The sequence below is a fragment of the Lissotriton vulgaris genome, chromosome 11 (genome assembly GCF_964263255.1).
Source record: "Lissotriton vulgaris chromosome 11, aLisVul1.2, whole genome shotgun sequence".
Taxonomy (NCBI): domain Eukaryota; kingdom Metazoa; phylum Chordata; class Amphibia; order Caudata; family Salamandridae; genus Lissotriton; species Lissotriton vulgaris.
In genome coordinates, this window is record NC_141699.1 from 386,739,166 (window position 1) to 386,752,105 (window position 12,940).

Consider the following 12,940-nt stretch of genomic DNA (forward strand, 5'->3'; position numbering starts at 1 on the left):
ATGGACATAGGCAGCCCTGCAATTAAAAGCTTTATGTATGGAGTGGGTATTAGGGCAGTAAATGGGAGAACTCCCTCAGATAGAGTAGGCTCCGATACATATTGTTGTAGCCAGAGAAGTAGTTGCATAGACTGCTTCCTTATCAATTTGGAACACTGGCCGTTCATCATTGATATGGAGGTACGTGAGAGAGTCGAAAGTGACCACACCCCCCTCCTTTTAAAGATGTTGGCTCCAGGGTTTACAATGGCTCAACAACAGGTAGCCCAGTGCACAACAGCAGATGCCCTGATTTGCAATGATATCAGGCAGTTCAAATGGGACAGGATTTCGGCCAATGACTGGAAATAAGGGCAGCTGTTGTCAATACTCTTGTAGCCTACCAAAACACCACTACACAGGGCAATCTAAACGACTGCATCACCCAAGCTCATGAAGATTTATTTGGTAAAATAAAATCTTATTTGTAAAATCTCAAAACAAAGTAGCAGGGCAATGCCCTCACATGCCAAGTGGTATAACAAAGCATGCAGAGAGGCCTAGAAGCAATTGGCTATAGCAATTAAAACAAAAGAAATGTGCAAAGTCAAACATGCAGATAAGACTTCTAGAGACATTCAACTTATAGCTAAGAAGGGATGGGATGAGCAACGATGGCAAGAGCTTTATCAGGCCAGCAAAGAGAAAAACATGCAGAAGTTTTGGCAATTAGATAAATGGGGTAAAGGTGGGCAAGGGCCAATACCCCAAACCACGTAGCACCGGACACGTGGGTCTCATTCTTTGAGGCACAATTTGAGGGTGACATAGATGACCAGTTCCAAATTCCTAATCCTGATTTGGCCATGTTTTTTTGACATAGGGGCGTTGAGTTGGCATTGAAAGCAGTAGCAAGACTAAGAGCCCCAGGCCAAGATTCCATACCGGCAGATCTGTTTTTACATCACAGAGACAATTGGCTAAAGTATATACAGTCGCTAGCAAATGTAATCTCTAGCAGAGCCCCAATACCTGAATCCTGGCGTGGGGACGAAATCCTGCCTATCTGCAAAACAAGGGGGATCGATCCAGGCCCAGTAACTATAGGCCAATTAGTCTAATAGACTCAATTCAAAAGATCTTGGCAAGGCTAGTGCTGGGTAGAATTCAGACCTGGATCATTGAAAGGGATATACTAACTTAATTTCAAGCAGGTTTCCGCTCACATGTAAGAACCATTGACCAGGTATTTTGCTTCATCTTAATATACTGGCGTATTTAACAATAACAGGAGGCATCATCTATTAAAGATGTATAATACCAAAGTCAGGCTTCCACACTTTACGGCGCTGAACTTTGGGGCTTTAACAACTTGTCATTGTTAGTTATAGAACAGAACAAATTTGTGAGAGGCCTAACTTGTCTCCTGCAAAATTTCATTCAAGCCCCTTTATTTCGACTTGGGATGTAGCACTTTAGAAGAGGTAGCAAGGTTTAGACCAATTGCATTTTGGCATAGAATATGGCAGTGGCGTCACTAGGGGGTGCGGGGGGTGCGGACCGCACCGGGTGACACCCTCACATGGGGGTGACACCATCTGGTTGGCCCCCCCCCCCCCCCCCCCCAGCAGGCCTCTGTAGCACCCCCTGCACCGCACCCGAAGGCCTCGGAGAGACTCGATCCGCTTCAAAAACAAAAGCGAACCGAGATATTTTCTCACCTATTCGAATTAAAATGTTCTCATTAGATAAAGTTTGAAAAGTGTAGTAATGAGGGGCCCCCGCCATTTATATGGAAAAAGACACAGTGCTAAAGAGGGGGGTGGGGCGAGTAGGGGGGGGGGGTATTAACCGCTTGGACATTAGATTTTACTTTAGCTGTTACATATCGTAACATTCTCACGTCTACAAACTCGCTGGTGCCTTGTACACAGATTTCTTTTTGCATCTTGAAAAGCTTTAAAAGAGAAACCACATGAAAGCGGCAGAGAGTGGGTTTAATGTGCGAGAGAGAGGGAGCTAGAGGGGGTAAGAAGACAGAGAGAGAGAGAGTTAGAGTGAGAAAGACAGAGAGGGAGCTAGAGTGAGAAAGACAGAGAGAGAGGGAGCTAGAGTGAGAAAGACAGAGAGAGAGGGAGCTAGAGGGAGTAAGACAGAGAGAGGGAGACAGAGGTAGCTAGAGGAAGTAAGACAGAGAGAGAGAGAGAGGGAGCTAGACAGAGAGAGGGAGCTAGAGGGAGTATGATAGAGAGAGAGGGAGCTAGAGGGAGCAAGATAGAGAGAGAGGGAGCAAGACAGAGAGAGAGGGAGCTAGAGGGAATAAGAGAGATGGAGGTAGAGGGAGCAAGACAGAGAGAGAGGGAGTAAGACAGAGAGAGAGGGAGCTAGAGGGAGTAAGACAGAGAGGGAGACAGAGGGAGCTAGAGGGAGTAAGACAGAGAGAGAGAGAGAGGGAGCTAGACAGAGACAGAGGGAGCTAGAGGGAGTAAGACAAAGAGAGAGGGAGCTCGAGGGAGCTAGACAGAGAGAGGGAGCTAGAGGGAGTAAGAGAGAGAGAGGGAGCTAGACAGAGAGAGGGAGCTAGAGGGAGTAAGACAGAGAGAGAGGGAGTCAGAGGGGGCTAGAGGGAGCAAGACAGAGAGAGGGAGCTAGACAGAGAGAGGGAGCTAGAGGGAGTAAGAGAGAGAGAGGGAGCGAAAGGGAGTAAGACAGAGAGAGAGGGAGCTAGAGGGAGTAAGAGAGAGAGAGGGAGCTAGAGGGTGGAAGACAGAGCGAGGAGCTAGAGGGAGTACGACAGAGAGAGAGGGAGCTAGAGGGAGTAAGACAGAGAGAGAGGGAGCTAGAGGGAGAAAGACCGAGAGAGAGGGAGACAGAGGGAGCTAGAGGGAGCAAGAGAGAGGGAGCTAGAGGGAGCTAGACAGAGAGAGGGAGCTAGAGGGAGTAAGACAGAGAGAGAGAGGGAGCTAGAGAAAATAAGACAGCGAGAGAGGGAGCTAGACAGAGAGAGGGAGCTAGAGGGAGTAAGATAGAGAGAGAGGGAGCTACAGGGAGCTAGAGCGAGCAAGACAGAGAGAGAGGGAGTAAGAGAGAGAGAGGGAGCTAGAGGGAGCAAGACAGAGAGAGGGAGCTAGAGGGACCAAACCGGAGAGAGAGGGAGCTAGAGGGAGTAAGACGGAGAGAGAGGGAGCTAGGCGGAGCAAGACAGATAGAGAGGGAGCTAGAGGGAGCAAGACAGAGAGGGAGCTAGAGGGAGTAAGAGAGAGGGAGCTAGAGGGAATAAGACAGAGAGAGAGGGAGCTATAGGGAGCAAGACAGAGAGAAGGGGGGCTAGAGGGAGTAAGAGAGAGAGAGAGAGAGGGAGCTAGAGGGAGTAAGAAAGAGGGGGCTAGAGGGAGTAAGACAGAGAGAGAGGAAGCTAGAGGGAGTAAGGCAGAGAGAGGGAGCTAGAGGGAGCAAAACAGAGAGAGAGGGAGCTAGAGGGAGTAAGAGAGAGAGGGAGCTAGAGGGAGTAAGAGAGAGAGCGGGAGCTAGAGGGAGTAAGAGAGAGAGTGGGAGCTAGAGAGAGTAAGACAGAGAGAGGGAGCTAGAGGGAGTAAGACAGAGAGAGAGGGAGCAAGAGGGAGTAAGACAGAGAGAGAGGGAGCTAGAAGGAGTAAGAGAGGGAGAGAGGGAGCTAGAGGGAGCAAGACAGAGAGAGGGAGCTAGAGGGAGTAAGACAGAGAGAGAGGGAGCTAGAGGGCGTAAGGCAGAGAGGGAGGGAGCTAGAGGGAGTAAGACAGAGAGAGAGGGAGCTAGAGGGAGTAAGACAGAGAGAGGGAGCTATACAGAAAGAGGGAGCTAGAGGGAGTAAGACAGTACCTAGCACCGTACATTTCCGACAGAGGTAGTCCATGCAGTAAGTCGTGAGGGGGTGACACCATGAGTTACCCGCACCGGGTGACACCAACCCCAGTGACGCCACTGGAATATGGTCTACTCCGGAATTACTGAACTACGCCAAAGCGCTAAAGGATGTCATAGAGGCCGACACATCATGTAAGATAACCTGGCTCCAATAGGTGAAGTGCACACTGGTGAATATGGGCCTGAGCCACCTCTGGGACAATCCGGCAGGCAACCGGTTTCCATCAAAAAAAGATTTAAAGGAGGCATATTGGTCCATGGTTAAAACAAACAGCATACACCCCGTTAAGAACTCTTCACTGACTGGTATCTTCATGGAGTACAAGTTAAGTCCCATGTACGAAACCTTTTGGGATGTCATAACCAAGCCGCATGATGGGAGACTTTTCTACCACTTTCACGTTGCCATACTCCTGGTCAAAACCTTCACTTACAAGTGGCAAAATACCACAGATAGCAGATGTCCAATTCGCACTGCGCAGGAAGAAACAGGTCAACACATTCTATTTGTGTGCCCTGCCTATAAGGCACCACGCAACAAATGGATAAAACCAATATGCGTTAATATGAGAACAAGGTCATGTGCCATAGCACTAAGAATATTGAAGACAAACACCAATGAGCCTTTTGTGATAGCCATAGCAAAATTCCTAAATTGGATGTGGCGTATTCGTTCCAACTTATTGAATCAGCAGGTGACAATGCCAAGTAGCAATACTTAGTAAGATGTGTTTGCCATTGTCCCCACAGTCCAGAATTCACTAGGGGGTTTTCTATAGCCTATCATACAGATGTGATCATGAATAGGATCGCCGTATCAACGGCTACCATAGGGACATAGTGTTAGTCCGGAATATAAGTAAATGATAGTTACGTATTCAGTTTTATATTTACTGTTATCTGATATGTCCTAAAGGTCAATGTAATATTATCTTCTATCTTCAGAGGTCTTTTTTAGTCAACCCTGTATCTGTCCATTTTTGTGTATTTGATGTCGACAATGTCCAAAACGGTTTTATAAGTAGTTGTTAACTGGAATTTTTCATATTTTTATGATCTTGCACTGCAACTACTCTTCAAACCATTGTCAAATGCCAAATGCTTAGTGATGTAGCTGTATTTCTGTTCTTCTTTTATATCACACTAGCAGCCCGTCCCGACGTTGTCCGGGTATGAATTGCTGCCGGCCAGTAGTATATTGTTTTGTAGGATTTCGTTTTGATAGCATTTCTTATCTGTGACAGGCCTGTGAAACGCTCCGATTCACAGTGCTCTGCTGATGCACCAAAGGGTGCGCGTTCAGTAGTGTGTGAACTCGAGTTTCCCTACTTTATTTTTCCTTGCAATATTATATAGTGCGAACTCGACAACATGGCATGAGCACAATTTACATTACAGAAGAACACATTCATTTGTGGTAGACACGGGGAGACAAAGCGATTTGCCTGGAAATACAGGATGTTGAGCTGATGCCGAGATTCGAACATAGCTCCCCAGCTCTAAAGTTCGCAATTCTAGAACTTGTGGCAGGAGGTGTGTCTAAAAGTGTATGTTGGTGCTGGCCATCAATGAGAGAGACCTGTGCATTTTTCAAATGGGTGGTGAAAAAATATGAGTATGTTGCTGGAGATGTGGGCCGCCTTGCCACCAATGTACTTACCGGGGGAGGGTAAACACCCACTATTCCGCAACTTTCTTTCTGCATACCGTCACTCCGCATACTTTCATTACGAAAGTACCATGACTCTGCAATGCCATTATAACGCATGGCATTACATTTTATATGCTTTTACCACGCATACATTTACAACAAAATTAGTTGTAAATGCATGAATGGTAAAATCATGTTTTTTTTAAATGTTTGGGTAAGGTAAGTATGGGTATAGGGTTATATGTTTTGGGGTACTGAGGTATATGTTTTGGGGTGTTTGGGTATTTTAAGGGTTCAGATATAGTTTTGGGTTATGGGGTACAAGGGTAGTTTTAGGGTTTAGGGATAGGTATGGGTTTTGGGGTACAGGGGTATTTTTAGGGTTCAGGGCTAGGTTTGGGTTACGGGGTATAGGGGTATTTTTAGGGTTCAGGAGTAGGTTTGGGTTTTGGGGTACAAGGGTATTTTAAGGGTTATGGGGTAGGTCTGAGTTTTGGGGTACAAGGGTATTTTTAGGGTTCAGAGCTAGGTTTGGATTTTGGGGTACAGGGGTATTTTTAGGGTTCAGTGGTAGGTTTGGGTTTTGGGGTACAGGGGTATTTTTAGAGTTCAGGGCTAGGTTTGGGTTTTGGGGCACAGGAGTATTTTTAGGGTTTAGGGATAGGTTTGGTTTTGGGGTACAGGGTATATTTATCGGGTTAAGATGGGTTAGTGTTTAAGGGTGTTGGGGTATTTTAAGGAGTAAAGGTGGGTTATGATTATGGGGTGCAGGGGTATTTAAAGGGAGCAGGGTGGAATTCGTTTTTAGGGTGAAAAGGGGAGCGCGGGGCAAGCACACCCGGAGCTGGAATGTACAGAACCTGGGAAGAAAAAACAATGACATATTGGGCACAACGCTCGCTTTTTTTCTGCAATCCCGCGCCCCGCACATCCCCACGCCCCCAGCACACGCTCACAGCACACGATATGAGACATGGCATGAAGGGCGGAACGTACCACACGCCGCCAGCGTTTGTCATTCCCCCACCACACGCCCACAGCACAACGCAGACACGCCCACAAGGGACTACTTTGCTGGCACGGTTCTTTTACCTTTTAAATGTATATGGTGGGCATCTGCATAGCCTATGTCCTTCTGCTGCAACTGCCCTTTCCAATGCTGTATTGGGTGTTGTGATTGGTGATGTGCTTCCTGAAATTTCCCGCCTCAAAGGTTTGGGCTCTCTCTTTATTATATTAGTATGGATTTTACTTTTTAGGATGACACTGTAAATTTTATGATTGTTTTTTTATGATCAGTATGATCGAAATAAAGATAAATTGAATTGAAAACAGTGCATGTAGCTCGGTCTTCTCTAGTCTATAAAAATACTTTCAATAATGTCTTTTTTTAAATTCCTACCTTCACCAACCCTTTATTAACGCAAACAAACCACAAACATATTTTTGCTCAAAACTAAAAAAGACGGTCATGATGAAAATATAGTCAGGCCTTGTCAATACTTTTAGTGATTCAACAGATGTTCAGTTATGCAGGATATGAAATTTTCCTTTATTGACAATCGGTGGTGCCCCATTTCATAGCTCCTGATTCAAGGGTTCTAATGAAAGACTGAATTTGGGTCAAGTGAGGAATTTCTTACACTGCCTTCCACGAAAGGCACTGATTTGCCAAGATGCAAGGGGTATCCCAAGAGTCATCATACAAATTTGAACCCAATTACATCACAGGGTTGACCCGTTGCCCCACCCTAATTACTGCTGTGCGCTTAGCAGAGCTAGGATTAGAAACTACAGAAAATAACCATGGGCCCTCTTAGCCGTGTTTACTTCCTGTTTCTGCCTTCATCTCCAGTGAGACCAGAGTATGCAGGGGTAGAGGTACGGGTGACAGACGGCAAGGCAGGGATAACAGCTGCTTTACCATGGCTAGTCATGATTGGCGACCATGTCTTCTTCATCCATATACCAGCGAGGTTCCTCATAGCAAGAACATGGGAACGCTTGATACAGCATGCTGAGGCTTTCTGACTGTGGTTAGCCATGGTAGGCATCATTCAGAAAGAAATTAGGAACCTGCGCAGGGAGGTTTTAGGACTTCACACCTGCAAGCCTATGCCAATCACAACTTTCCAGACATAAGGCTGGAAAGGTTTATGAGAACCTTATTTCACATATGACAATCCAGCGATATTCCTGCAGTGACAGGGAAAACCTTGATGATAGGGAGATGTGGATTCAGCCATAGAATCCACCTCCCATTATATGTATAGCTAAGTCTGGATTTTTGCAGACGTTAGCTTATGGGATGTCCGCGGTTAGCGTAGATTTTCATGTACGTATTGATATCCTGGGCCAGCTTAATAATAGGGAGAAGTGCAGTTGGTGATGATTCCCGTGTTGTTTTTGGAGGAAACGCCTACTTTGCATCTCATTAGAGATGTGAAGCGAGGCGTCGGGAAAACGGCTGCTAACATGCGCTAATGCATGTTAGCACCGCCTTGTAAATAACCCGAAAATGTTATCCCTGCTTTTTTGGCTTTTAAAGCCAAAAAAGCGTAGATAAGGCCCTTGATAATATGCCCCGGAGCAAGTTCAGAAGCTTTTGCTAGCTGTATATTTGTATGTGGGATTTATATAGCGCAAACCAAAGGCAGCAGAGAGCTGTATAAGGTAAAACAGGTAGGTTTTTTCCATTGAAAAAATGCTCCCACCACACCCTGAACGATATTGTGTTCGATTCACTTACCATTCTGAAAAGAGATTTTTACTGCTGCCTTTGCAAGGAGTGAATCTCTGACCATTTACAGAGTACGAAGAAGTTACAATATGGTTTGTGAATACCCACAAATATGTAAGGTTGAAGGTTCCACAAACATCCATGGCATTCCTGCCCTCGACCTCCTCCTCTCTCACATGAGAGTTTCTCACAGTGAAGCCTTCGTGTGAACTGCATCCAGTTAAGAATGACAAATCAACGTATCCGAATTTCAAAAAGTGGTTTGCATTTGCATAAATTACGTCTCTTGTGTGTGGTTAGGTGGGTTCATTTTATGTTTTGTATACATGTTTGTCTGGAAATTTTCCACTGTGGTGACTAGTGAAATTGTGGTGTGTACGTCACCACATTACTGAGGTAAGCATGCCTGTCAATTTCTTTCAGAATGTTAATGTCACTTCGCCCATGGGAAAAAATCCTCAACCAAAAGCAGGGTCAAACTACTTCTGTAAACTGGGTTTCATATCCCTAAAATGTGCTATAATATGTCATCATCTTCCGTTGTAAAAACCACATTGATCATCTGAGAGTCAATTGAAAATCCCAGGGACTGCGCAGTGTGAGGGTAGTGAAAGTTTCACAAGAACAACATGAGCGAATGACGTCTACTCCTCACAGACAGACATGGACCATGGAGGGGATAGCGTGTCTTCAGCCAAGAGGCTTCCGGTTATACTGGTGACGTGCCAGCTATGTGACTCCAGTCACGTGCGAGCTTTGTGACTAGAGCCACGCTCTGAACCCGTTTGCCCTGCACAGCCTTTTCTTGCACAAGAGACTGCGCACCAAAAAACACCCAGCAAGCCCTTATTCTCCTTCAGGGGGGGGGGGGGGGGGGGGGGGGGGATTTAGTTAGTGCACTCCCTTTTCGCGGTATCACGGAGTGTGGTAATTCGATAGAGGGCGTGAAATTACTGACCGTTTCAGCTTTTACAATTAGGGATGGTGAATAAAGCAATACACTAGAACTATACTCTATTTGCACGGACGATTTTTGCTACAGTTTATCTGCTGCAAATCGGAAAAACCCAACAGAATGTGTCATTTTTGCACACCTCAGAGTTTTGATTTGCGGCAAATCACAAATTGCAAACAAAGTATAATATTCACTGCAGACAGAATGAGCGCATGCGTATATTAATGTAACAAATTATGTGGGAAGGTTGACTAAATCATGTGGGCAGAAAAGGCGAATTACATGGACTAAAGCAGTAAATCTTGTAAGTGTGTTACTTCACTATTTTGACATTTTTACACATGGCCATACTGTCTGGGCAAAGATTTCACCTTATTAGTACCAATTTAACACCCATATCCATCAATAAGCAACGGAAAGATGCCCAACAACCACTGCGAAGGCCCCTGCAATGGACAGGAACAAGTGTTGCAAAGATTTTAATAACTTTTGATCTGTTTCAGATAGAAACAAGCAATTTTTTGTAAACTCTGCAGATTAAGCAGCAGATGATTGATTATGTGGCAAATGCAGCAAATACATATTTGTGTGGAAAATGCTGTAGCTGCAAAATCGCATAATTCCAGTAGCACTGGGTATAGGATAGGACCAGGGACCGGAGGACAATTATTTAAAATTCAAAATGCGCTTTTTCATCAGCTCGCAGACAGTAGGTACTTCTGTGATCTGGTGAGTACATTTATAAATGCTACATAGATGGAATATAAAATACAAAAAAGAAAGCAGATATAATCTTACACGTAATTCATAGTACAAACAGACATTCAAATCGCACACTCCAAATGCCCTAACTAAAGAAAGATACACTTTTTAAATTTAATGGGAAAATAGTTTTGTGATAGCGAAATACACTGAAAAAACTAACTTTGCAATATCTGGGAATATGAGCAATTATATTATGGGAATAAACACAGAATAAAAAAAAAATCCGCCGGGAGGCCCTGAGATTCTAAAAAATGTTTGGGGGGTCCTCGACAAGGAAAAAAAGATCTGCTTTAGATCATCATTATTATTCCCCCCTCACAACACATCCTCCCCTTGGTTCAGGGATAATAGTGGTGTTCTGGTCCATTATGTTTACCCGGCAAATGGGCCCTCTAGGGTAGTTAAGGCAGTCATAGCTGAGGGTGCAGTGGCCCTTTCGAGGTCCTGGACCCAGGTGGTTCTGAACTACACCTGGTGCACCTGAGATAGAGATGTCCCTGCCTTTGAGGCACTTTACTCTTAAAAGGTAGATAAGGCAAGCAGTCACGGCTTACGCTTGGTGGATGAAGGGCTTAGAAGAAATTAATTTGGAATCCAATGCCTAGTAAATGTATGCAGCGTCTTCCAGGTTGCTGCTCTACAAATGTCTGAGAGGGGCATCCCAGCAAACACTGCCCTAGTGGAAGGGGCATGAACCTTTGATTGTAGAGGTTGACCAGCTTGCTGGTGACATAAGAGAATAGCACTAGAGGTCCATCTAGATATGGTCTGTTTCATTAAGAGAAAACCTTTTCTAGGTAAGCTGTAAGCTACAAAAAGCTGATTAGTCTTTCAGAAGGATTTTGTTTTGTCTAGATAAAATTTAAGGCAGCGGTTCAGCTGCTGTTTGAGGATTCGGAAGACAATTGGCTCACTAAGGTGAAAGTCCAATGGGACTTTAGGTATAAATTTCAGGTTGGTTCAAAGGATTACTCTATCATGCCTAATTTGAGTAAAGGGTTCTTGTATTGTGAAAGCTTGAAGTTCACTAAATGTTCTTGTGGACGCAAGAGCTAAAAGAAGAGCAGTCTTCTATTAAAGGAATTTTAAGTCAGCTCTATGTATCGGCTCAAACTGGTGCTTCATAAGTTGAGCAAGTACCATGTTGCGTTGCCATGTTGGAGGCGGAGATCTCACAGGAGGAAAGGTCCTGAATAGACCTTTAAGAAACTAATTTACTAGTCTGTTTGACCACAAGGAAGAACCTATAGAAGATTTCCAAAAACAGGAGATTGCAGCCAAATGAACTTGATAGAAGTATAGGCCAGACCTGAATTCGCTAGATGGAGGAGATATGGCAATACTTCCTCCGGAGATTATTTGAGGGGATGCACCTTAGCAGACCCACACCAGACGCAGAATATATTCCATTTTAAAGAATAAGGTTTGTTGGTACTGTCGGTTCTAGCATTAGACAGAATTTCCCTGCACTCTTGAGGAATGTTTGAGTTTTAAAATTCCTGGAACTCAGGAGCCAAGCCGATTTTCTCAGAGAGCCTGTATCAGGGTGCTGAACTTGTCCCTGGTCCATCGTGAGGAGTGAGGGAAATGGCTTTAGAGGAATCGGAGGCTGTGAATCAATTTTGGCGAGGCAACGCTGGAGCTATTAGTATTAGTTTGCAAGGTTCTGCTTTCATCTTTTTTAGAACCCTGGAAGGAGAGGAATTGGCGGAAAAGCTTAGGCAAATAGGCCAGACCATGATATTGAAAAAGCATTCCCCAGAGATCACTGTTGGGGATGCCAGCTTGCGAAGCAGTGGCATTTGGTGTTGCTGTTTGTGGCAAACAGTTCTATACTTGGTTCGCCCCACTGGGAGAAAAGTCTGTTGAGAGTATCTTGGTTCAACTCCAACTCGTGGCAGGTTGTCTGTAATCTGCTTTGTGAATATTTTCCTTCCCTGGAACGTACTCGACTCTCAACAAATGTCTGTGTTGACTCACCCAGTTCCAAATTTGTTGAGATTCTTGGGAGAGGGAGAGAGATCGAGTTCCTCCTTGTTTGTTTAGATAGTGCATTGTTGTAATATTGTCTGTTCTGACAGCACTAGAGAATGTTGGATCTTGCACAGGAAAGCCTGAAGGACTAGAAAGACTGCTCATAGTTCCAAGAGATTTATGTGTAGATTCCGCTTGCCACTGATGTGAAGCTGCTGAAGGAAGGCCCCCGATCTTCCAGAGAAGCATCTGTTGTTATCACCAGAAGAGAGACTTGTGGAAGGAAAGTTAGTCCATGAGACAGATGGACAGGACTAGCCCACCAAGATAGCAAGGTGACAATTTGTGGGGTCACTTGAATTATGTCTTCAAAGGTTCCATTTATCTGAACCCATTGAGTGGTTAAAGCTTCCTGAAGAGGACGCACGTGTAGAAGGCAGTAGGGTATCAGAAGAATACAAGAGCACATCATGCAGAGCAGAGATTTGTATAGGTATACCGAAAGAGAATTTCTTCTTAGTATGTGGCTTGCTAACGTCAGAAGTTTTATTTGTTTTTCCACTGTTGGATAGTCTCTTAACAGAACCGTATCTAGGATAGCACTCAGGAACGTAAGTTGTTGAGAAGGCTGTAGGACTGATTTCTCTGGGTTTAGTGAGAGACCCAATTTGATGAAAGCCGCAGATAGGCTTTGGAAGACTTCTTCGTGCCTTTGAAGTAAGGAGCTTTGACGAGCCAGTCGTTGACATCGTAATAACCTGACGATGATGTTGTCTGAACTATGCCACTACTGGTATCAGGCACTTTGTAAAAATGCGAGGGGCCGACTTGAGCCCGAAGGGTAACACTCGGAATTGATAAAGCCTGCTGGCTACAGCGAACCTGAATTTTTTTGTGTGCTTCTTGTGTATGGGCATATGGAAATAGGCGTCTTGAAGGTCCAAGGAAACATTGCATTCATTCCCATTGAGAA